Raw genomic sequence first — 27,993 nt, 5'->3', positions numbered from 1 at the left:
CTACCCAGTCATGTTCAAGCAAGGTGTTGTTCAGCTTCCAAATGTATGGTTTTTTCTCCTTTATCATCCTATTATTAATTTCTAATTTTGTGGCATTATAATCCTTATCAAGATTTTATTTGCATGTGATACTAATGATATTGTTTGATAATTTCGACATTTTGTTGGATCATCATGTTGACAAATGGAAACAAATATGGATCTCTTCCAGTCAGTTGGCCAGATAGCTGTTGTCCAGATTTCTTGGCACAGTGTGGGGAATGTGTCCAGGACTATATCTGTTTGTTGGAACATGTCAATTGCTATTCCATCAATTCCTGGGACATTATTTTTTTGTCAGTGCTTTCAGTACAATTTGTATTTCTTTCTTTATTATCATTGCTTTTTGATCATATGTACTTTCTGAAGTGGTTTTGTTTCAAAAATCAATTCTGTTTGGTACAATGACAGTGTCTGCTCCTTCCATACCTTTTGATGTTTCCTAAGTCATTCAGAACTCAATGGAGTGTCAGTATTAGCTGGGATTGATTAGGTGGTGGCGGGTGATATCGACTGAGAGGAGCCCTCGTGGTGCAGAGGTCAAAGCGCATGATGGTTAAGGCTGGACCCAGGGAAGAAAGGGAAGGCAGACTGCTTCTGGAGAGATGGATAGTCTTGGAAAGTTCTACTCTATTCTACAGGTTCTATGTGAGTTGAAATCAACTCAAAGGCAGTGGGGTTTGGTGTGGGTTTATGAGTTGGAGATTTTATATGATGTGAAAAATCAGGGACTTAGCAAGGAAAAAAAAGAGATGGGGCAATTGATACTGAGAAACAAAGGAGCTTCTGCTGGTACTCGATTCGTATCATAGTCCAGTCAATACGAGCTCCTTTAAATCAGGAACAAGGGCCAAGCCTGATGCACCTAGGAAACCAACGTGCTGTCAAGACTTGTCAGAAACATTGGAGTCAGCAAGAGATCTTCAGGGATTTACTCAGTCTGTCCTCAGGTTGGTGAAGAAAATACTTTCAAAGTAATGAGCTTTGGAGAGGACGGATTCCTCCTGAAGATTTTGTTTACACACATGCTCTGTATCTGGGGTATTCATCCTAATCCACTGTCTAAAATGTGAAGAAACACCCCCTTTCTTTTCCAATACAAGAAATAAATACACCAAAGAAAGCAAAATTACCTTAAAATGAGAAGAAAGTTTGCTACTTGTTTTCAGCAACGCGCTTTTGCCTCTCTGCCCTCTTTCCTCTTGACTGCCAGCGTTGATCGATTAGGTAGCTGACAAAGCCGGATGGGAAATTGATGAGGCTGCCATCTATGCTAATTAGTCGGCATGACACAAACATGTGAATATTGAAAAGCAGACAAATGTGATGAAGGAAGGGGGTGATTAAGTGACTACAGGGACTTAAACTGCCAAGGAAAAAAAATATAATGCTGAGTGAAACAAATAGTCACAAAAGGACAGAGAGTAGGTGGATCCGCTATTGTGAAAAGTTTATCACAGAAAGAAACAGACTTTGATCATTACCAGGGATGGGATGGGAGAAAATCCAGTTAAGAGATAATTGACACATAGTAAGAAGTGTGAAAGAAAAGGAAACACATAAGAGGATGATCAGCATGTTAAGAAAGGGAAGACATGGAGATAACTGAACAAGAAGAGTTGGGTTACAATGTGCGGACTGTCATTAATACCACAAACAAAACCTACAGGGCTTGCTAAATGGAAGACCAATTTTCTCTGCAAACTTTCATAAAAATCACAATTAAATGTTTTGAAGATAAAGAAGAAAGAAAAAGGAATTTTCTTGATTTTTGTTAATCTGTCTTTGTGCTGTTGACCACAAGCTACATTTTCAATCTACTTGTTGAAATGTTGTACTCTACTTAGGACGAAATTGTGACTTAGTAGAAAACAATGCTGGGTTCTTAGATGTGAAAGACATTTGAGGATGTAATGAGTAGAAACACATCCAAATGAAATCGAACCTGTGATGAGTGTGACCTTGACACACAGAATCTTTAGTTCTCACAAGTTTATCTTCTCCTACAAGCAGTTTCTTCATATCTCTGGGTGCCTTTCCGCCATACCTTTGTTCTACTCTGATATTTCTATTGGGAAGGAGTTGTGCTTCCAACCTAAAGGCAGGCAGTTCAAATCTATCAACAACTTATCTAGGGAAAAATGGGCATTTCCTCCCATACAATTTACAGCCTCTGAAAACCCAGTAGGAGGTCAGATAGGAGTCAGTTTTAACTGGAAGACACATAACAACAGCAACAACACGCTTTAAAGGGGATGGGCTGGTGACATGATTCATAGAGTTACAGAGTCAACACAAAGCCAGCTCTTCTCTGGTGTTTCAAATCTACCAGCCACTTCAAGAAAAAATAAAGTCCACTTCCCCCAGTGCTATCCACAGCCTCAGAGGACTGCCTGAGGGTCTGCATCAGTTTCAATTCCATGGTGATGAGCAAAGCTATGGTTGTTAGTGTTATGATAAATTTTACAGGAAAAAAGTCAGAAGAAACAATTATTGTTCACAAGTAAACATTTATCCACACAACCCATATTTTCAAATAGATTCCTAATTTCAGTTTCTTAAAAAGTCAACTTTGATAATTTCTGGTTGATTTTATTAATCACTTAAAATATTCTTTAAAATATAACTGATACTTTTGTCTTTGTTCATCTAAAAAGATATAATTTGTAGCAGGGAGATGTAAGCAAGGCAAACTGGAGACACCACACACGTTTTCTTTCCTGTGCCGCTCTGACACTCCTGCAGTTATCCTGAAAAGGCATCCCACATCGAAAGCCTCCTGTCAACAGAGAAGACCCTTCACTGGGTGTGAGGTAAATGCTGCATATTTGAAATGTTCCCTAGTGTCTAGAAACTCTAAAACAGTGAAAAAAAAAAGTAGACACTCTTTTCAATAAGGTTGACACAAATATACTTGTATTTACTTTATCATTAATGCATTTATAAGTTACTTATATTAGGAAAGACTTAAGGTAGCAGGATCTAGTTATATGGATGCTACATTAGATAAAGGTGTTGGAATTTCTCCCAAATATAATTTGTTGAAAAAAAACTAACATGGCCATTTTTAGGCACAGCCAATCTAGAGTAGATAAAATGATTAACTAGGTTGGTATCAGTTGATAGCAATGTACTTGTATTTTGAAGTAAGGAATATATGTTGTTGTTAAGTGCTGTCACGTTGTAGATGACTCGTAGTGACCCTATGAATGAAAGACCTGAACACTTGTATAACTTTCATCGTTTCTCCACGTTCATAGGGTTTCCATAGACAAGCTATTTCAGAAGTGGATGTCATTCCTGCTTCCAAGCTTGTTTTAATCGGGGAGCTCCACCAAACACTGTCCACCATGGGTGATCATTATCACATTTGACACATCAGTGTCACAATGTTCAGTGTCACAGCAACCATGAGTTACCTCTGTACAGCAAATGGACAGACCAGTGCTATACCACTTAGAAGAATGTTTGACAAAAAACCCCCCACAACAAGAAAAACCATTAAAAGCAGGCCTGAGGGCTGCAGATTAAAATCACCCACCTTTGGCTTGGTAGCATCCATGAGTTAAAGCTTTCCCATTGTCTCTCACAATACAAAAGGGCCTGCCTGGGAGCATTCTGCTTCCTCAAGTTGTAACTGGATTTAAAAACCAAGGCATTATATACTTTTTTTTTTTTTAAAAAAAAAGAGAGGATCTGTGAGTGGAACTGGGAAAAATAGCTTAACTAATAAATACTTTTGTTTTGCCAAAAAATAAGCCTTACTGATCCAACAGCTGCTAACTGGAAGGCCAGGAATTGAAAGCTTCAAGCAATTTTGCGAATGAATCATCTGGTGATGAACTTCTGTAAAGCCTCAGGCCTTGGCACTGCTGTGGAGAAGTTCTCCTCTGTCCTGCACGGCCACTATGTGTTGGAATGGATCTCATGGCAGTGGGTTTGGTTTGATCTATCAAATAACAGTTTTAAGTGGCTCTCTGACTCCTGAGAATAAGAGAAAAGAAAACTTTTTAAAGCCAAACTCTTAACAGTGACAGTATAGGTGTTGAGGGGAGCATGGGGAAAGTATGTTTCTGCTTCACAAACTAGAAAAAGAATTTTTATTACTCCTGAGAGTAAGGCAAAATCAAGCTGTAAGAAGAAGACAGGTACTCTTTATTTTTTATATGCCAAGGCAGAATTTTTAGAAGTTCAGCTGTTGTTTGCAACATCTCCATCATAGATTCTTTGGGAAAGCTTGCTGTTTGGAATAAAGATGGCAGACAGGTTTATGTTGATATGAAACGATATGAGTTTACTTGGAACTACAATTTTCAGACTTTCTTTCTCTTCACAGTCCTACCTTACAATAGGCTACATCTCCATGTTGTGGAAATTGGAGGGAAGCAGTCACAACATTGCTCCCTTGCTGGTGGGTTGGCCTGGCACCGCTGCCTCTCTGTGGGCTGTCACTTGCCTCTGTCTCTCATTTAGGTTCTTGGCTCTGTGGATCCTCCTGCATCTTTTCTGATTGTAGGGTGAATTCATGATGTGATTATCTTAGGGTGTTTGAGGGGGTGAGAGTGGACATGGAATGAGTCTGAGTCTTTGCTTCCAGGTTCTCTTCACTGGTGTCACTTGGTGATGTAATTCAAAATGTTACACTTTCTACTCAGTGGACCTACTCCCATACTGACCACTCAGAATCCTTAGTAATATTTTTGTTCTGATACTACTTCTGAATATTAGTTACTTACAGAATATAATAAGAATACTAGTGATGTAAGCAACTAGAAAAATTAAAGTCATGCTCTCATGTGTACAATTGAAGTGCATTTGCGTAGTTTTATGTGGTTAAAGTGAAAATTCAGTAATAAAACAATATCATTTGAAGTAAGATATTCATGTTAATGTCAAATTTTACTGTTGCATGAGATAAATTAGTAGTTCTGCAGAATCAGCAAAAGACTAAATAATGTAGAGGTTGTAGATAAATGCATGTGGAGATATGTTTATAAATTAAATAATACTATAAAAATAAACAGGGACCATGCAGAAGCATTTCAGTACTGTGCGAACATCTTGAGTAAATCAAAACACTCCTTTTCTGACCTTCAAAGATACAAGCTTATGAATCACTTCATAGAAACCAATGCCCATAAAAGGAGCATATGCAACATGAGGGGGCTTTAGTCTGACTTCTGTCTGCTTCATAAAGGGGAACTGTCTCCATTAACAATGTCCTTAACACCATACAAATAGCTACATACTTCTGCACCTATTCTTAGGAATCATTGGGTCTGATATTCATTGCAAGGCTCAGACTTACAGTTGCTTGGGGTTTATTAGGGATATACGTTGGAAAGTGGAGGAAAAGAAGAATATCTCACAATACAAGAAGTTTCAAGACAGATTAACAAGGTACAATTCCTCAGTTAGTGAAAGTCCATGTTCATTCAACAGCATAAATACAGGAAGCTTCTGGTTTCCTCAGTCATCCAGCAAACTTTCTTTGAGTAGTTGTAAGTCAGTTCTTCCTTCAGTCATCCACCAAGCAAAACTTTTAACTGAGACCTTTATCTCAGAGCAGTTACAAGTCAACTTTTCCTTCAATCATCCACCAAGCAACACTTTAACTGTGGCCTTTATCACAAGGATTACTCTAGTAACACCTTGCCACTGTCTCTTCACATAATTCACCACAGTGCCACAATCTCTTCACTTTCTCCACCATCATCACTGTCTTCTCTCACAGTGTGAAAAGCACTCTCTGGTCTCACAGCTGTTGATGACTTGTGCCCCCTCTCTCAATGTGGAAAGCACTCTTTTATATTGGTCTCACAGCTGTTGATAATTTGCAAGACCATCTGTCCGCAGTTAGGACAGATAGAGATCATTCCTGGCCCCCAAAAGGAGGCTAATGCGATGGCTAGAAAAACCAATTGTCAAAGGTTCTGACACTTCAGTGACTTTTGCCAACTCACTTTTAAATGATAATATCACAAGGTCAGAAAGTCTTGACTGTCTCTTATAGAACACATGTAGTTCCTTACCAGTTTTAAGTTTGAAAACTCCTCTAACACCAAAGCACTAACAGAGATTGTTAGGAATAATTTTAGGTTTAGTGAAAGGCTTGAGAGAGATTTTATGATGTCCCATTCAGCTATGAATGCCGTAACATTTAGTATTACAGTCTTTGCCTTTTTCCAGATAAATCCACCTACTTTCAGGTGGCCTCGGAGTCTTAGTATTTCTGTGAAAATCTCACTCTCAGGTACCACCATAGCAGTGGTCAGTTTTGGACTGGGAATCATTAACTCTTCTTCAGTGTCAGATCTAAGACTGCTTGAACAGGCAAGGCTGCTCCTCCTTGCTGGCTCCCGATTCCATGAGCAGTTCAGGATGAAGGTGATTCGTTCACTCAAGCACCACCCTCTTATTTTCTCCTCACAGAGTGAGTCTAGCATCACTTGACTGCTCCCCTCCCACAGACACCCTCATCTCCTCTCTCAATTGCAATTCTTTATTTTTCTGGTTTTAAAAGCCCCTGTTCAATTGCATGCCTCACTGAGTAAGGGCACTCCTCCCATAGAAAAAGTCTTAATGCTTCTTGCTTTGTCACCACCTTGTCAAGAGCCAAGCTCTGGTCCCCATGTCAGATTAACTTTCTGAAGTCAGTCACACCAGAAGTCTAGGTAGCACAGAAAAATGAAATCCCAGACAGAGACTGTGCCTGGCTGTCCCAATTTCCACATGGATAACAGAGAGCTTTTATCACCATAGAAACTTACTGCACTTTCCTCTCACTGGCTTAACTGCAGCGATGGTCACTCCAGGCGTGCTGGCAATGGCCTTATCACTGTCACTCTGGGGTGGTCAGTTATCACATCCAGAATGGACAGAAACAGCAAAGAAAATGTCTCAAGAGGTAATTTCTGTCAAAGAGTGCTGACTGCACATGGGAAAGCGAGAGGCCCATGTGTCCATGAGAAAAACGTTCTTGTTCTTGCTCCTGAGAATGGCTGTGCCTCTCTGCATCTCATCCCCATGGCTGTATCCCTGTAATCTTGAGCACAGCACATCATGTAACCAGTCCAGCTCTTTCATGTGTTTTAAGAATGTTAGACTAGAGCTCAGCAGCTTTTATCCTTTGAATGGACACAACGTCTTTAAATTTAAAAAGAGACTTCTTTCCCTTCAACTTTCCTTTTGATAATTTACATAACTGATCACTTCTGACACCTGATGGGGGTGTGTTACATCATCTAAACTCTAAAGCATGGTCCCCACATCCTCTCAAACCCTGTGTTCCCACATGTCCACCTTCACATGATTTTTCTGGACACTTATCCTCTCACCCTAAGATTTTGATATAACTGAGACTGATGTTTGCATGTTCATACTCCCCACTTTATCTCACTTTGGCTGTAGTCATTGATGTTCTTCAGTTTATAATGTAGACTGCTGATGAATTTCCCTCTAATCCCGATGCTACATTCTTCTTCATAAAGCCCAGCTTCTTAAATTATTTTCTCCAAATACAGATTTATATACTCACCATTCCCAAAAAAGGTGATCCAAAAGAATGTGGAAAATGTAGAACAACATCATTAATATCATATCCAAGCAAAAATCTTGCATGAATTATTCAAAAGCAACTGGGACATTCTATCAACAGAGAACTGCTTGAAGTTCAAGGTGGATTTAGAAAAGTCATGGTACCAGGGATACCATTGCTCATGTCAGATGGATCCTGGTCATGTCAGATGAAAGTAGAGAATATCAGCAGCATGTCTGTTGGGGTTTTATTGACTACAAAAGGGCATTGACTCTATGGATCGCAACACATTATGGCTAACATTGAGAAGAATTCAGATCCCAGAACCCCTAGGTGTGCTCTTAGCAAAACTTATACCTAGATCTGTCGTCTGAACGCAACAATGATACACAGCAGGGTTTAAAAGCAAGAATGGTGAGTGTCAGGACTTTATTCTTTCTCCATGTCTGTTGGATTTGTGTGCTGAATAAATCACTCCAGAAGCTATAGCAGCTATGACTAGGTCCTTTTGATTAATTGTCACATGGCTTAAGCACAGCACTGCCATGGTTGCCTCATTTATTTCATCCTCTTTCTCTAAGAACAGCACACTCTGTGGCCCCACTTCTGTCACCTATATTCTCTTTGAAATTACAGGTGCAAAGTCTCACCTTAACTGTAGGGGTTTCTGGGGAAGGTTTTTATTTTATTTATGGGAGATTCCGTGGACATATGTTGTAGCCATGATTTAATTTCTAATTCCGCTATTCTGGGCTCAAGTAAAGCAGACTCAGTCATTTTGCATTATGTGCACATGGTCTCTTGGCGTTCATTGGTGTTGTGCAGAATGTTTAAGTATCTCCTGCCCTTCAGGGACACATTTGATGCCTTTTTGTAGATTAAAACTGCCTTATGTTGGGAAAGCTAGTGATGGAATATAGATGCTGATGGAGTATCCTTTTCCCTGATTCCCAATGCCTGAAACATACTGATTCAAAATGCTGTGTCTAGTCTGTGGTGTGTGTGCAGGCATTGTGTACACCACAGGGCTTCTCCATGCACTGGCTCCTCCAGGACTATTTCTTCTGCTGTATTCTGTACACCCAAAGCAACTTAGCTTAGCTCACCCTAGATTTTCCCTCTTGTTTATGTTCAATTTTAAAAGTTACTTTTATATGTGTGCTTATGTGTGCTTCCTAAGTAGTGGTATGTTTGTCTGCTGTGTGTGATTTTCTTGTGAAGTGATAATTCACAAAAATGACACCTGCAGACTGTCACAAGAATAACCTTCAAAGGTGAAGGCTGCTCCTCTGTGTTTGAAACTTGTGACACAATGAATCATGTAATACGGCTCTTCCATCCATGACCTTTCACTGTGTGATTCTAGCCTATTTGTCCATCCTTAAGATCTCATTCAAGGATGAGTTATTTATTGTATTAAGAAGATAGGATTGTGTTGAAATATAAGTCCCACCCTACTAGAAGGTGTTACTAAGACTACCATCCTTGATTCTCCTGGAGGTGTGGTTTTTAGCTCTGGGATTCTACAGAAAGGATGTTCAACACATGTTTTCTTAGGACATTGTATCTCCTCTGATGCAGAGGTGTCAATAACCAATACCCTCCAGTCTCCAACCAACAACCTCCAACAGCCTCAGTCTGCAGGATTCTGGCCTACCATTCTGCAATCTCAGCAACTATGTGCTTTAGCTTACACCTCCCACAATCACCATTCCTCTGACAGATTTTTAAATTTATGTGAGATCATCCAGTAAATTCCAGAATCCAAAGATTTAGTCAGGACTGAGAGGACTTAAAGGAAAAGAAATATCTAATGTCAGAGAGGATATGATACAGCAATTTGGATATTTGGGACACTGTTGACCTCCACCCTGTCTGAACTAGTCTCATACTGTTGTTGTGTACCATCACGTTGAAACTGATCTAAAGCTGTCCCTCACAGGGTTTCAGCAGCAGTAAATTGTATGGGTGGAGTTTGCCCAAATTTCTTCTGTGAAGCACCTGGTGGATCCAAACCACATACCTTTGGGTTGGCAGTGCAATTCCTTACCACAAAGTCATCAGAGCTCCCTATTTCTCTACTACTGCTGTACTAATAACTTACTCACTTGGGTCAAACCACTGACAGAGTTTAAGGGAGATTTTAAAAAGCTTGTTTCTATCCCATTATTATTGAATTATTAAAATGAAAAAATGTTAGAATTATAGGTGTATTTCACATGCAAAATATGTATTTATAATAGACATTTCAAATGTTCAAAATACAGAATCTAAAATACAAAATCCTTGCTATTGATATACTCTTCCTCTTATCTCTCTAAAAATACAAATCAACTTTGAAAAAAAATCATTAAAGAGTCCATGTATTTATATAAACAGAAAGAATGACTTTATATGTACAATTGAACAATCAGTTTTTTTCAATGAGAATTTTAACTCATGTTCACAAATACAACATGAAAAAAATCAATATTCAATTATATTTTCAGAGTAATACATGAAAAGGAGCTTAGAGAGTCATAGCATTTGAAAATTCAAAGTTACATAAAACTCTTCAAGTCTAATGATTCTAATCAAAGTAAAATTTTCTCTAGAGTATTCAGTTTCTTCTTGATTATTTTTAGAGACTGTCTTTAGATAGGAGATGATCTCAATTTTAGAAAGTTTGAGTTTTTGGAAAACATTTTTTTTTTAAATCTGTCAAAGTCAACTTTACTGTAATTTCTTTATGTTGGTCCTTTTTATGTCTCGTGAGTCTCTGTGGACAGAGTCCAGCCTCTTCACACAATAGTTCTTCAAATATTTGTGATATATTCTCTCCATGAAACTTCTCAACTTCTGGCAGACATTTCACTTAATTAAACTTTCCTCATAAAACAAATTGTCCAGCCTTTTATCATTAGGGTTATCTATCTCAGCACAAAAGCTTATTTTTTTTTTTTTTGCTATGACCAAAATTCATAAGTAACTACTGATTTTTCTCACAGAAAACTCAAATGTACTGAATGAATCTTGGAGGGAGCTACAAACAATATTTCAGATGATATCTGTCCAGAAAGGATATTCTAAACTAATCGCTCCCTTCATCTGAACATTCTGTTCGTATCAAGTAGCCTTAGGCTGTAGCAGCCTCTTTCTGAGATTTGGACCACTCAATAAAGTGGATAAAATAAGACATTCCATAAAGCACAAGAGTTTTCTATAAAGTTCTCCCTGGGGAAAAAAATTTGAGTTTCTAAATATTGCTGAGGTGCCTTCTGCCCAGCTAAGCTCAAAGACTTTTTTTTTTTTAGTCTTAATGAAGCTTGAATTTATGTAAATTATTTGTAAATGATACCTTGAAATATTTTTCAAATAATTTTAAATAGTGATTGGATCAATAGTGACCCAGTTTTCAATACTGGATCAATAGTGATTAATTATATAAAACGTAATGTGTATGAATGATTGAATAAAACAGAAGGTTTTATTAATTTTCATTAAAATAACAAATAAATTTTATTATAAAAAACACAATGCACATGAATAGAACGTAATGTATTTGAATGTATGCAAACCAATAAAAATGGCATTAATTTTAGTATTTCAAGATCTTTTTAAATAATATTAGTTTACAGGTTTTTCCTTGCTGGTTTGTCTGTCACAGCTATTAATACGTATGAGGAATAACATTAGTAATTGTTAAAATGGGCAATTATTTTCTTAAATAATGTACTCTCCCTGCCAGTCTGGAAAGAAATCCAAAAGAAGCATCTTATTATGCACCATGAATGTACTCAACTACTTTCTTTTCAATTATTTCTAACTAATATATGCATAAGAACTTTAATTAGGTGCTTTCTTCTTTAAGGCTTTTCTTAGTTGCTACATTGCCTTTCATCTAACACACATAATTTAAATATATTCATTGGAAGAAACAATCTTTCATTTCTATTTAAATGAATATAGGTCAAATTGAAAGACTTCTCCGGAATAATAATATTCAAGTATGAATTTTTCTCATCAAGGTACCACATCTAGCCTTTGTCATTCAAGTTATAATATCAACATAAATCTATTTTGTAAGCTGATTTTTGTAATAACACCCTTTCCCCCCTGTACTATGAATGTAAATATCTCTATCTGGAACATTATTCATTTTTAATGCTAGACTGTATTAGGGATAGATTGCTAGGATTCAATTCCTGACTCTACCGCATAGAAGACAACCCCTCGGGAAAGTTATTTAAGCTCTGTGCCATAGTTTACTCATCCACAAAACGTGTATAATAGTGCCAACCTTCTGGAGTTGTGAAGAATAAATGACTTAATTTATAATAGAGAGTTGATGATAAAGGGTGCTGCACTGATGAACAAACACAGAAGCTCCAGGTCTTTGACCATTTGGAAAGGCCGTTTATCTGGGACAGCAGATAACACAGGAGAAACAAGCAAACAAGCAAACCTTTTGACAGTGAGTTAACACTATACAATAGTGACCTAGTGACACTAAACAATAAAGAACAATTGCCTACCACTGTTCCCCAGGCCATCCGCCTTTGTAGATGGACACTGCTCTGGCTTTCCCCCTTCAAGTGGTTTGGGGTTTAAACCACTGATTTTTCAGTTAACAGTCAAGTAAATAACCACTGCACCACCAGCTCTTACATAACTGGACAGGAAGTCTAAATAATGACCAAAGGAAAGGGAGTTTATCTTCACAAGTATTTATAATCATAAAATGGAGACAAGAAAGCGGGCTCTAAAGAGAAATCATGAAACCAGAAAGTTTAAGGAATTTTTTACATTCATTCCATTTGTGTTGTCGACAGAGACAGAATACAGTGTGAACATCCAGAAGGATGGAGGAATTGATCTTGGAGAAAGTACAGTCAGAAAGCCCCGTAGATGGAAGGTTCAAAACGCCACCAGGAGGGAACAATTGCCGGGGAAGGACATCATATTTTTTCAAGGAGAAAGTCTTTGAAAAGGACAGATTCACTTCCTGGGATGGATTGAATTGACAGCGAGTTCAAATAGACAAATAATTTTTAGGATGACACAGAATACGGTAGTGCTTCATTCTGTGAAAAGTAAAGGCTGTCATGAACCGAGCTGATATGAAAACAAACAACATAATCAGTAATTATCTGTTGACTTTTCCAATAAATAAAAAAATGCCAAGGGTCTGGAGAAGAGGAATGTTTACACTAATTATATTTTTGAAATAGGCATAAAAGTATGTAAATTCTTTCTATAGTTTATCAATGGCTTTTAGTAAAATCTAATTACTTTAAATTATTAGTAACACTTAATTTAATAACCCTGTTCTAGAAGGTCTCATTACTACATACGTGTAAAATTCTGTGTTATATAATTTTTCATCAAAATGAGACTGGTTACATTAAGTTGATGCCTCAAAACAGCTATCGAAAAGTAAGCATGAGTTTCTATATTGTTGTTGTGAGGTGGTATCGAGTTGAGTACCACTCACAGTGACCCTACGAACAGGAGATCTGAACCCTGTCCTACCCTGTGCCATCCTCACATCTCTGGCATATTTGTGCCATTGCAGCAGTCACTATGTCAAGCCACCTGGTTGAAGCTCTTCCTTGCCTTCACTGACCCCTCCACCTTTCCAGGAATGATATCCCTCTTCAAGGGATAGCGATAGCTTCTCCTAGCAACATGCCCTAAACATGAGAGAGGAAGCTTTATCATCTTTGCCTCTAGTTGTACCTGCTTGAACTCTGGTCGTACCATCTCCAAGATATATCTGTTTGTTCTTTTGGCAGTCTTAGGCTATTCAGTTGTTGCTGTTGTTGTTTTTGATTGTTGTCGAGTTGAGCATGGCTCATAGTAACCCTATGAACAAAAGGGTTGAAGCCCTTCCACAACCATCGCCATTTATCAAAGTTAACAGAGTTTACAGAGGCATGCTGTTTAGGAAGTGGATGCTGCTTCTGGTTCCAAACCTGTCTAAAACTGGGAGCGCCACCATATACTGTCCGCCATGAGTAACCATTATGACATACCAATGGCACAAGGTTCAGCATCACAGCACCCCAACACCACAACCAAAAGGCATCAGTTCTTCTATCAGCCATATTCATTGCCCAACTTTCATATGTATACAAAGCAATTGAAAATATTATTTGAATCAGGTGTGCCTTATTTATGAAAATGTTTATTTGTGTTTTATTAGTTATGCAAAGACATTTGAGCATACAGACCTTAATAAATTATAGATCATGGTGAGAAGAATAGGAATTCTAGAACACTTAAACGTGCTCATGTAAAGCCATATATAGACCAAGAAGGAGTTGTTTGAACAGAACAAGTAATACTGCATAGTTTTAAAATAAAATCATGAAAAAGGTGCTGTAGAATTGTACCCTTTCTCCATATAAATATTGATTTGTTCAACAAAGTGTGCATAAATTGTGTTTTACACTACTCTTCATTCGCATTATGTTTCATACAATCATTCTCATGCATTATGTTCTGTTGTTGTTGTCTTTTAACTGGCATCATTACCCTTCAGTATTTTTGAGCGACCCTTACCAGCAGGTTCTCCCGGTTCATCATGCTCTTTGATTTCTTCACTGATGCTATGATGGATGTTGATTGAGGACTCAAGTGAAATGACAACTTCAATCTTTTCGCTAGCTATCAGGATGTGGTCCAATGGTAAGGATTTTGTCTTCTTGTTGTTGAGATGTGAACTCTATTGAAGACTGTAGGGTTTTTGTTTTTGTTTTGTTTTCCCCATAGTTAGTGCTTTAAGTTATCTTCACTGTCTGTAAGGAAGGTTGTGCCGTTTACATAATGCAGGTTGTTGATAAGTCTTCCTCCAGTGTTGATATCACATTCTTCTCCATATGGTCCAACTTCTTGAATGATTTGCTCAGAATAAAGATTGAATAGATGTGTAGAAAGGATACAACTCTGATGTGCACCTTTCCTGATTTTAAATCACGCAGTGCTCCCTTGTTCTGTTCAGACAACTCCTCCTTGATCTATGTCTCCTTTCCATGGGAGCTCAACCTTCTTCCCTTTCTCTCTCTCCATAGATACATGATATAGGAGAGAGAGAGAGAGAGAGATTGATTACTGCTCATGGTTTTGAAGTCCACAGAAGAGAAAAAGGCTAGACAGAAAATGGTTTTGTAGTCTAACAGCTATGATGTATTGAGTGTGAAAAGCCATCTTTTAAACCTTAAATAATACATTTGAGAAAGAACAGAAGAAAACCTAGATAACCTTTTAATGCAGAGGCAGACACAGAGAAAGGGTTTTCGCTTTGGGGTCCCTCATATTGTGTGCAGTACAGTGTAGAAGAATCAGCAAGAGGGATAAAAATGTTTGGAAAGTTAAACATCAAAGTGTTAAATACCAGGGATTTTGGTTATTTGTATAATAGGAAAGAAAGTCTTTTTATTTCTAATTTTTCATACTTGTACTTTTACTACTGTTCAATAAACAAGACTTGTTTGAGTAACTTAAAATTTCTTTCTTAAAAAGGAAAATAACTATCAGGTTAGGGAAGGTTAAGAATAATGTGATAACTATACACTTTCATTTAAAGATTATTTAAGCTTTTATGCATTGTTTTTAAACCAAGTTTTGTTGTATTTCATTATTTTCAAGCAGATAACAAAAAATCAGATCACTAAATCTTAAAAAGACATAGGCATTAATCTTTTGTAATGCAGAGAGATCTTTGTGAGGTAATTTGCGTACTCAGCCTCTTGTGGGAAACCAGGCACCTTAGCAAGGGCAAAGTAATGAGAGGTGCAGAGAAAACATGCACCCAGAGCAGTCTCGGGACCCCTGAGTTAGGGGAGTGCTGGAGGGAAGGAATGTGGGCCTCAGGTGTGAAAATCATGAGCACCCTATAAAACTCTGTCCTGTAACTCAGTGGTATCTGTTGTCCACATGCTACAAAGCGTCCCACAGCAACACGGGGTACAGTCTTAAAGTAGAGGGTACGAGTCAGAGCGTGGGGGTGACGCTGAGAGGCTGCTAACGTAGAGGCCGATTACTATCTGAGAACCCTGTAGGTGCAGAGTTTTCAGCCCTGTTAGGAAGCGGATCATAGGGGCTTGTGGAGTTTGACAATTTTGCTCAGATCATGGTATCCTGGAGATTTTTTTTTCTTTTTAAAACACGAGAAACTGGTATAATCTTGAGTACACTGTATAACTATATTATTGCTGGTTTATAAATTTATAATGTGTCAGTGGGTGAGGTCGTTAACTATTTTGTATTTTTGCTGTTTTCTTAAAATTTCAGAAATACTTATTTCTACTCTGAACTTCGTAAGCTTATTGTTAAAGAAAAGGTGATGGCACTTAGGAAACAACACAGTATCTTTCCTAGCGACTTCCGTATACTATTAGGTGAGGACATTTTTGAACTATGTAGTAGCATATTCCTATTACAAGGTGCCCTTGAGTAGATTCCAACTTGAACTCTGTCCATGTGACAAGGGGTGACTACCAATAGGATTTTCTTGGTTGTAGCCTTTAGAGGAGAAGATCACCAGGTGTAGTTTGAACTTTCAACCTTTTAGCAGCCAAGCAAGCCTTACTCAAGGGATCTTTGACTATGTTGCTGTTGTATGGTGTTATGTGAGTGGTTCTAGCTCATAAAAACCATCTTTGGTGTACAACAGCATGAAACACTGGCACGTCCGGAGCCGCACTATATCATTGCTGTTTGCACCTATTATAACAGCACCTGTGCCAACTCTCCTTCTTTGACCCTTTCCCTCACCTACAAATTAGTTGGTGTCTCTGCATATTCAATAACTGATGCCAATAATATAGGTCAAATGTGTCACTTCTTCTTTGGTTTTCCTTGAACATTGTTTTTAGAACACAGATGGAATGATTTAAAAAGGCATAATGTGGATCAGGCATATCTTGGTTCACAAAGGGGCATCTTCGTTTTTTTAATACTTTAAAGAGGTCATAGAGGTTGATTGATTTGACCATTGCAATACGTTGTTTGATTTCTTGATTGCTGAGTCTGTGTGTTTACTGTATGTCCAAGTCATGAAACCCTTTGTAACTTCAAGTTTTTCCTATTTATCAGTCCAATTGTGAGGATTTTTTAAAGACATATTGAGGTAGAACTCATTCTGAAGGTGGCATCTTTGATTTTCATCCAAGTCCTACCTTTCTTTGCAGCCAAGCTTGAACCATCATATAACAGGCAAGATTTAATGATCATCTGAAGGTAATGAATCATTTGTCCTCATGCAATCTATCTTCGCATTATTTGTTCAGCATACACATTGAATAATTGTGATAATGAAAAGACATAACTCTGACACACACCTTGCCCAATTTGAAACACCCAGAACCTCCTTGTTCTAATGACTGCCCGTTGGTCCAAGTATAGCACAGTTACGTGTTTTGGTTTTCCTGTTCTTCAAAATGTTATATCACATTTTTTATGTGATGATCACAGTTTTAATTTTTTTAATTTGTTATGATCACATTGTCAAATGCTGTATCATTACTAAAACAGGTAAACACCTTCCTAGTGACAGCTTTTAGCCAAGGTACATCTGCTATATTTACCTTGCTCCACGTTCTTGACTGAATCTGGCTTGAATTTCTGGAAACTTCCTGTTGATATACAGCTGCAACTGTTTTTGAAAAATCTTCAGCCAAATTTTACTTGAGAGTGATATTAATTATATTTTCCAATAATTTCTGAAATTCAGTGTGTTATCTTTCTTTAGGATGGGCAGGAACATGTATCCCTCTAAGTTGATTAGTCAGGCAGCTGTCTTCCAAAGTTCTTGGTAGAAACAAATGCATGTTCAGTGTTGTATGTTTTTGTTAAAGCAACTTAAATGGTGTCCCATCAATCCTAAAGTGTTCTATTTCCCCCTTTTTCTTCATTGTATTCAGTGCATCTTGGAATGTCTTCTTCAATGTCATTGGTTATTTAATTTCATCCTTTAATACCATTGGTCTTTATTCATATACTCCTTGTTGAAATGGTTGAATGTTAACTGATTCTCTTTGATGTACTTTATTTTTTTCCAGTTTCTCTTGGTGATTCCTGATTTGTTCAAGTTTTTTTCCCCATGAAATCTTTTAATTTTGCAACTTGAGACTTGATCATTTCTCTTCAATACTTTTAGCTTGAGAAATACTGAACACATCATTCTTTTTTGATAACACTGTTACCAGGTTTTTCAACATTTCATTACAATATTTTAATTTATCTTCTATGATCACCCTTTACTTCATCATTTCTTACATTCACTTTCTTTTACATTCAAAAGCAAGTTCCAGAGCCTCTTCTGACACCAATTTTGACCTATTTTTTCTTATCTTTTAAGTATTTTTTCTTTCTTCTATATGATGTCCTCCAACAATTCATCTCATCTTTGATCATCAGTGTTCATAGCTTTGAATCCATTTTATGCTACTACTCAATATTTAACTATTCTATATTATACATTTAAACCCTGCAATTTAGGTATATCTTTTTTCATTTATAATTTTAGGACAGGTGCACAAGCTTTTAATCTTTAAAACTGCAATCTCAAAGCTATGTATGGAAAATTGATGTTGATTTTAAAATGTAATTTTGATTGCAGAGACTCACCAAATAAACCTTCTTCACTCTAGCAAATCAGATGGGTCATGCCCAAATTTCATCTACAGTTGTTCACTGGATTCTATGCCTTTGTTTTTATTTAAATTCCTAGAATTTCATTATTACATTATCATGACCTCTCTCTACTTAACACTGTTATCAGAGTAATGAAGAAACAAGTATATGACTATATTACTCACTTATTAATAAATTAGAGTCCTCTAAGTGTAGTGTTTCTGCATAAGACACCATTCTCTAACCATGTTATTCTTTTTAAACATTTGTTTACATTAGATAAATCTAGCCATCCAAACACACATTAAAGAGTCTCCTTTAATTACCTTTCAAAATAGTTTCTAGAAGGAATGCAATGGCATCTCTTTTATACACACAGAAGTTACTCAAATACCTTCAGTACAATTAAATTTATTAGAATCAGTTGTTGTTATGTGTTGTCGAGTCAAGTCCAACTCATAGTAAGCCTATCTGTGAACCACAGGTCTGAACCCTGTCCTATCCTCTGTCAGCTTCATCATCCCTGACACGAGACCCCAGTGCTGCAGTCACTGTGTCAAGCTATCTCATTGATGGTCTTTTCTATTTTGCCAACCCTCCATCTTTCCAAGCATGTTATCCTTTTCCAAAGAATGTTGCTATTGATTGTCGTTGAGTTAAGCACGACTCATAGCAACCCTATGAACAAAAGACCTGAATCCTTTCTAGAACCGTTGTCATTTATCTAAGCTCATAGAGTTTCCAGAGGCAGGTTGTTTAACAACATTCCCAAAGTTTGTGAGATGAATTTTGCCATCCTTGCCTCCAAGGAGCACTCTGGCTGCACTTGCTCCAAGTCGTATCTATTTTTGTGTGGGGTTTGCTGTTGTTGTTGGGGTTGCTGTTGTTGGGATCCCGCCAACCACAGCCCATAAGATATTCAGTACTCTTCTTCAATACCACAAATCAAAGGCATTGATTGTTCTGACGTCCTTATTGTCTAGCTCTCAGATGCACAGCAAGTGATTAAGAAGACCATGACCTGAATCAGGTGTACCTTGGTCCTCAATCTGATGTCATTAGAGCCATTCATATAAACTTTTTAAAAAAACCCCACAAACACAACTTAATTGCTGCCATTGCTATTTACCCATTGTTCACTGTTTTTATAATGATGTGGAGAAGTCAAAGCAACTTTAAAATGACAGAAAAAATAGGCTGAGATGGATGGGTAGACATGTTTACAAGCAGAAACTAAGAACAATCTGATGTTAAAAAAAAGAGAAAGTAGACACACAGTCATCCTCCACTGTATTTCTCTTGCGCAGAACAACAACAATTATGAACCCTGGAAGGATTTGTGGCATAGAAGATCCAAAATGCTTTGTGTGCGTGGGTCTCAGCTACAGAAATCACCTCTTATCTGATATTCAGCTCTCTGATTTCTAAGCCATGAAGAAATGCAGCAGACAGTGAACATCTTAAAATATTCACTGTTCTTGGTTTAGTTCTTTTATTATTTTCTTCTTTTCAAAAAGAGTATGCTTTTGGTTTTTCAAAGGTAAATTCCTAAAGTAGTAGAAAGCCTGCGTCTTGATGAGGAACCCAGCTGTGTTTAAGAAAGAAGATTCTGAAAACAACTAGAACAGAAAGACAAGGGAGGGGCAAAGGAGCCCTGGACCCAGTCGTTCGGTAAAATTCCACTGAAGAATGCCAATGTCAAGTTCAATGACTTTGAGTGACAGGTGTCTTGACACATTTCTAGGCAAAGGAGCTCGTATTTGTAGTTTATCCATTCAAAGTCTTAATTCCTCCCCTTCTACCTCCTCAGTGATTTCTCTTTGACATTTCCTATCATTACAATGAGCATTGCATTGAGCAGAGCCCTGAGAGGTTTGATGACTTCCAGAATTGTGCTGTTATTCACCCTAGTCAACAACCAATTAATGGAGTTGTTAGTTTAGCATTGATTGCAGGAGCAAATGTCTCCTTCAGCATCGATTTCTAAAATAAGAAAGTCAAGCAATTACCGTGGTTGATTTTCCTTTTCTGCTCACTGACGTAAACTATGTAGTACACAAAATACTTCAAAAATCTCCGGTTCTCAAAATATCACTTATAACACACAGAGCCACACTGGAGACCTAAAATAGCTGCTGTGATTACTGTTCACGTGTGATTCAGGGGGCACGTTGTTCCCAGGGCATTTCACATTCAGCCCACTTATGTCTTAGGTTAGCCTGTGAGTAAGTGATCATGTTTCCATTTTATAAATATCGACACTTTAATCCCAAAGAGCAGATGATCAGATCATGGGTTTGTGGGAGAGTTCATGTGAAAGCAGGCATTCCTGCTCTCCAGCCTCATCTCTGAAGTCCAGCCTGCCCTATCTGAGCCCTGGCTGCTAATTTCTAGTTTTTTAAAAGTCCTACCATCAAGTTCCTCAATAGCTATTGTTGTTAATGTGCTATCAAGTAAGTTCTGATACATAGCAATTCAATGTAGCATAGCTCTGAGCTCTGCCCTATCCTGAGCCAATCTCAGTGCCTCTAACATACTACTCCCATTATACCAGTAATTGTGTCAATCTATCTCCTCTGGAGTCTTCCTTTCCCTCCATTTTTCCTAGTATGATGTCCTTCTCCAAAGACTGGTCCCTCTTGGCCATGTGTCCAAACTGTGTGAGGTGAAGCTTCAAAATACTTGCCTCCAAGGAGCAGCCTGGTTTCACCCTCTCCAGGACAAACTTGTTTGTCCTCTTGGCAATCTATGGTATGCTCTAGACTCATCTTCAGCACCACAATGCAAAGGTATCAATTCTTCTGTCATTCTTAGTCATTAACCAGCTCTCTGATGCATAGCAGGTAATTGCAAAGACCATGGCTTGAATCAGGCACACCTTACTCTCCAGACTGATATCATTGCTCCTTGTACTCTGGAGAGGTCCCTGACAGCAGATTCTCCTGATGCAATTTGTCTTTTGATTTCCTGGCTACTGATAACCAAAAGTGTTGATTGTGGAGTTAAACAAGCTGAAGCTGTTAATAACCTCAATCTTTTCTTCACCTATCATTATGCTGCCAGTTTGCTCAGTGGTGAGAATCTTTGTTTTCTTGAAGCTGAGCTTCAAACCATATTGAAGGCTTCAGTCCTTCACCTTCTCCAGCAAATGTCTTAAGTCCTCCTCAGTTTGGCAATCAAGGTTGTGTCATCTGCATAGTGCAGTTTGTTGAAGAGTCTTCCTCCAATCCTGATGCCACATTCATCCTCATAAAGTCCAGCCTCCTGAGTGATTTGTTCCACATACAGATTTCAAAGATATGAAGATAGAATGCATCCCTGATGTACACCTTTTCTGATTTTGAACCTTGCTCTGTTGTGACGACTGCTTCCTGATCCAAGTATAAATTTTACATGAATGCAATTAAGTGTTCTGGGATCCCCATTCTTCTGAAATTTAGTCACAATTTGTTGTGATCCACACAGGTCTTTGCATAGTCAATGAAACATAGACATTCCTGTGGTACTCTCTGCTTTCAGTTCAATAGTCTTATTGTGCCTTTCTTTTTGTCGTAAAGCCTATGAAAGCCAGAAACTGTGTAAGGCAGAGACCTGTCACAGGAGGAAAGCACAAACATTGTCCACTCTAGTGCCTGAAGGGACAGAAAAGTGGTGAGACGGTGCCCTGTCACAGGTGGAAAACATGGGAAACCTGAGTGTTCTCGTTCTCAGAGGCTTCACTGCGTATTCACAAGCACACACATAGAAAGATCACGCTTCCCCCACCCCTCCCGCGAGAGCAGGAGGCAAGCATAAGACGATACTTCTAGGACCCCAGGAACAGAACTTCTGGCTCAGTAGATCTGGAGCGTGTGAATGTTCATTTTTAACCAGCATGTCCAGTGATTCCAATGTTTGCAGTTCAGGGAATGCACCTTTGACCTACAGTCCCAGGAAACTCGGGCATCTCCAGCAGCTGTCTGGTTGGTGTCAGGTTTATGGTACGACTCTTGAAATGTTCCTTCTTTTTCTATGTTATGAAATAATTTAAGTAGAATTGGTGATAGTTTGTCTCTAAATGTTTGGGAAAATTGACCTATAAAGCTGCTGGACCAGGACTTTTTGTGGCGAAGGTCTTTTTATGAGCTACTCAATTTCTTTTTTGGTGATGGATCTTTTCAAGATCTGTACTTCCGTCTGCGTCAATTTGAGTAGGGTGTGAGTTTCTAGGAATTTGTCAATTTCCCCCAGGTTTTCAAATGTATTTGACATTTTCAGCCTGGTGGCTCTATGCATGTCCACCCAAGGCTAAGGACCCAAGCACCTGGCTCCATGTGTCCACACTGACCTCCTGGGCTGGCTGGTTTAATGACACAACCTCAGAATTACTGGGAAATCGTATTTGTGCCAGATTTTAAAAATTAATTTTTATCAAAGCTCTGATTAATCACCCTTTTTTCCAGAGTAGAAGCAGTGTGACCACGTTGGTTCTTCAGCAGATTCTCATTAAACTGAACAAGAGTGTTGCGGGGTGCCCGCTTCCTCCCCCCACAGCTTTCTTAGCCCTTGCCCTCCCACTCCATCTTAACACACCCACAGACTGGCCCTGGGCTTTCTACTCTGCCACTCAGGCTGTTTTCCTGGGGGGTCCCCAGGGGAATGCTCTTGGCTCTTTGTCTCCAGAAGCAACGCTGTCTATCAATCAAAGTCCACTGACAACTGCTTTCTAATGGGACAGGGGGAAAAATATCACTATTTAGCAGAGCACAACTTTGGGAGACAATTATGCAGAACTCCCATTTCTCTACACATCCAGACGTCAGTAATGGCATTTTAAAAGTGGCTGCCTGCAGAGGGATTGCTGGTGAAGAATGCACCTCAGAGATGAAATGACAGATCATCAAAAGAGGTATTTCTGGGCAGGCTGCCTCTTTGGTGTCCCTGAGAGCAAACCGTGGGTGCACCCTTTTCTGAAAAACACTTTGATAGGATCCCTGCCAATAAGAGGTTTCAGCTCTTTCAAAAGAACCCTGCCAGTTCCTTAGCAACCTTCATTTAAACTAAAAATATATTATATAGAAATATATACACAAAACTCTCATCTATTCGTTATATAAACTCAAAAGTCAAGCTCCTTGTGGACAAGTCAAAATCCGCTTCTAGCTGACCCTTCATTGACTGTAAATCGCACTGGAGGAGACTGACCCTCTCTCCCTCTGAGAGCCTCTGTCTAGTGTCTTTGAACTGCCTGAGAACCACAGCCTTTGGGGATCAGCACAGCTCCCGACCGATGATGTCACCAGAGCTCTCTACAGAGGTTCCTCTATGTGGAAACCAAACACGCTCAGCTGTGAGTCATCTGTGAGGAGCTCTGCAGAAAGGTGTGTTATACATTGCACTGCTAACAAAGGGCCCCTGGGCCCGTCTACTCGCTGTTCCTTTTGGAAAGGTGAGCTGCTCCCTCAGTCAATAGGGAGAGTCTTGGGAACCTGTGGGAGGGTTGCCAGCGTTAGGTTAGGTTAGGTTAGTGAACTTAAAGAAGAAATCAGAGAGAACAAGAGAAAGCTTAATGCAGCTTTATTCAAGGGGGAAAAGGGGAGCTCCCGGGTGAGTTCCTCATCCTGGAAATGCAGAATGGGAAGTCACACTGTGAACTTACTGGGAAGGATTTTTATAAACAGAGTCTTTAGGGAGGGACATTCCACTCTGATTTACGAGCCACCTGCTAGCTTAGCCAGACAGGCAAGGCCATTTGCCCTCTTATCTGCAGCTGGCAAGACCATCAGCATTTGAGTTCTGAATTCTTCGTTCTTCTCCTTGGCCCTCTTTGCCCAGACTAACAGCTAGGAGTTAGACTTAATTCTATGATATTATTTTGCTGTTGAGATATTCATTAGTGGGAGAGTCCCTTGGGAGTTGCACAGAAAACCTAACGGTGGTAGTTCAAATCCACCAGTTGCTCCAGGGCTACAAAGATGGGCAGTCTTCTCCCATGGGCTTTCCAGCACAGGAGGGCAGCTGTGATGTGGTTCTGACTGAGCAGTACATAAGAGAACCCAACAACATGTAAACATGTATTACTGTGCACTTTAAATATACCACAACTTATAATGACCCCACGGACAATCAGTCTGAAGTTGCCCTATGCTCATTCTATGATTTCTATCATGCTTGAGACCCTTGCTACAGTTGTGGTGTTACTCGTATCTACTTGGTTGAAACTCTCCCCTTCTTTATTTCGCTCTTGCTCTCTTCCTCCGCCTTTCCAAGTGTGGTATGTTATGCCAATGAGGGGTCCCTCCGAACAACATTCCCAAAGTATGTGAGATAAAGCCTCACCATTAGCAAGTCGAACTTCCTCTGAGACAGACTTGTTTGTCCTTTTGACAGTCCATGGGGATATCTGTACTCTTTTCCAGCACCGTAATGCAAAGTCATTGGTTCTTCTTTGGTCTTTCTTATTCATCAACTAACTTCCACACGCATAGAAAGCAGTTGAAAAGACCATGGCTTGAATCCGGCACATTTTAGTCTTTAACCTGATATTCCCATTGTTTAGAACTTTGGAGAGTTCTAAAGAATCTTTTGATTCTTGACTGAGTCATGAGTTTTGATTGTGGATCCAAGGAAAATGACATTTTTTACAACTTCAGCCTTTTCATCATCTCTCGCTCGTGATATCACTTATTGGTCCAGTGGTGAAGATCTTTGTTTCCTTTATATGGAGATGTAATCTGTATTACAGGCTTCATATGTAATCCATACTAATGGCTTCTGTGTTTGTTCATATGTAATAAATACTTTAATTTTTTTTCACTTTCTGCAAGTAAGATTATGTCATCTGCATAACACGGTTGGTTGATTCAACCCTGAGGCCACAGTCTTCTTCATATAGTTATTTGCTTAGCATACAGATTGAATAGGTATAGAGAAGTATATAGCCCCAGTGCTAACCTTATCTGATTTTAAACCATGGAGTGATCTATTGCTCTGCTTGGACAATTGCTTCTTGGTCAATGTATAGGTTTTCCTGTGAACACAATTAAGTGTTTTGGGTTTCCATTCTTCTCAATGTTATCAATAATTTGTTATGATCCACCCAGAAAATGCCTCTGCTTAGTCCATAAAACACAAGTCAGCATATTTCTGGTATCCTGTTAGTAGTCAGAACCCATCTGACACCAGTAGGGTACTCTTTTCAGAAAAAAATGTCTTCTGAAGCCAGTTTGAATTTCTGCCAGTTCCCTGTCTTCCAGGTATTTTAAATTAATTTTCAGCAAGATTTTGCTTTTAGTGATTTTCTTTGCTAAGCTCCACATTCTGTTAGCTCTCCCCCCCTCCCCCACTTTTTTTTGGATTGGGAATAAATATGAACCTATTCTAATCAGTTGGCCAGGTAGCAGCCTTTGACATTTCTTGGCATAGTTTAATGAGCACATCCAGGGCTGCACTTATTTATTGAAATAGTCAAATGGTATTCCATGATTCCTGAGCCTTTTTTTTTTTGCTTTTAAAATATTTTTATTAATTTTAAAAATGTAAGTAAAAAGTAAGAGAAAGAAGTTGAGTCAATCTCTGTAGATGTTCATTGAAATGAAAAATAAACAACCTAAATTTAAAAAAAAAGACTGAGCCTTGTTTTTTGCCAATACCATCAGTGCAGCTTGAACTTCTTCCTTCAATATCCACCTGAAATCGTTCAGTGTTCACTAGTCAATTCTTTTTAGTTCAGTGACCACATGTTTTTTACACCTTCTTTTGCTGTTTCTGCATCATTCAACATTTTGCCCACAGAATCTTTTTTTAATATTACAACCCAAAGCTTGAATATGTTTTTCAGTTCTTTCAGCTGGTAAATGCCAAATGTTTCTTCCCTTTTGGTTTGCTAACTCAAACTCTTTTTGTATTTCATGATAATACTTTGCTTTGTCTTCTTGAGATGCCCTATGAAAAATCTTTTCTCTCTTTAATTTCAGAACTTCTTCTTTTGACTCTTTTCCATTCTACTGCAAATTTCAGAGTATCTTTTAAGATTCATTTTGGTCTTTCTGCGTTATCAATGCAATGACCTATACTCCATATCATATATATGTGAGTATTTCTAATTGAAGTCTTGTATTGCACCACTTTGAAGCTAAACCAGCCAAGGGAATTGAATGCATGTGCGATTTTAGATGTTTTATATAGATTGTCTTGTTCTTGAATGACAAAGAGGAAATGTGTAACTTCTTTGTAATCTTCAAACAACTGAGATCATCCACAGTGACACGTAATTTATCTTAACTACTTAAATGGGGCCACATTAACATAGACCTTTACATTCAGTGGTAAGGAGTTGTACTGCCAACCCAAAAGCACTAGGTTTGAATCCACCTTCTGGAGAAAGGTGGGCAGTCTCCTCCATGTGATTTAATGTCACTGAAAACCGGGTGGAGGGTCAGCTATGGGTCAGTTCTTACTAGATGGTACATAACAAGAATGACCTTCCAAAAAGAAAGTTCTACTAAAACTTAAGATCTCTCATTTAGATAATCATCAGTCCAATTAATGGGAAGATTCGAGAATTCATGGCCTTCAGTGCTTTTTTGTTATTTTCCAAATACTGTTTGAACAGAGACCAGCACTTTGGCCAACTAGAAGCTTCTTGAGACTTCATTGAAAAATGAGAAGCTCTGGAAAGACAGGGTAATGGTGGGCACAGTTCACTGGTGAGTAATTTTCCAAAACATAATGAGTGGGAATCATTGTATGAAACACAATGTGAATGAAGGATAGTGTAAAACACAATGTATACAAACTCTGTAAGCAAACCAATATGAAAAAAATTAAAACAATTATAAGATCTCCTTTTTATGATGTTAACCTTTTAAAAATACATTTTAAAGTTCTTTTAGTTTATAAACCACCATGCAGGAAGTAGAGAGAATGTATTTCCTCACTCCCTTACCAAATATACTGATATGTTTGTCAGGAAAATATAATTTTTCCTCTATTATGGACAAAATTTGATAACACACGAATATTTCACACGAATATTTACTTTTTCCTCATAATAGTAACTCTGCATGAGAGCTAACAGTAAGAAAGTGAATAGGAAAACTTGTTCTAACTTGCAGTATAGGGATTTTTTTTAAGAAAAATTATACATTTAGAACATGGTGAATACAAGAGATACCTGATAAAAAATGAGACAAAAATATTGGGGAATATGAAGATCACATTTTCCCTTTATTTTGTGTGGCATCGTATTTATTTCCTGATAATTACAATTTTAAGGGTAGCTACATTGTCATCAAGCTTCCTATTCTAGTGCTGTGCAGAAAACAGAGAAATCCATTTTTGAGTTGGAAAATCAGAATGAAGCATGTTATCTGATATATTAGTCACAGCAGTTTACAGATCCAGATACTGTATAAATCAGGCCATGCTTGAGTTTAGTGGTTAGTAATTTCTCATCTAAGAATTCTAAGGGGGACAGATGTTCAGCGGAGTCTGTTTTGTTTCTAACTACACTATCCAGTGATATCTCAGAAGGTCTCATTAATTTTGAAAGTTCAATTAACTAGATGTTCTTTTTAGTTTTCAAAATGCCAATTTATTTGGGTTTTGAGACAGGAATTTTCTCATCTTTAAAGTCATTACATCTCAGCAAGCTGATTTGGACTTTTGATGTTGATTTTTGGTTTCTTTTAAACAAACCAGCACTCCTGAGCATAAAATATTACTTCCCTGACTTTCATCTGTAATGAAAATGTTTGCATAATCTTTGCTGGTCCTATTACATTTCTTTTTATAAAAAGAAGAGAAATTAATTTCTTTAT

The sequence above is a fragment of the Elephantulus edwardii genome, unplaced genomic scaffold (genome assembly GCF_000299155.1).
Source record: "Elephantulus edwardii isolate Elephantulus edwardi_28Jun2011 unplaced genomic scaffold, EleEdw1.0 scaffold00118, whole genome shotgun sequence".
NCBI classification, from domain to species: domain Eukaryota; kingdom Metazoa; phylum Chordata; class Mammalia; order Macroscelidea; family Macroscelididae; genus Elephantulus; species Elephantulus edwardii.
Note: the sequence above shows the minus strand (reverse complement) of the source record.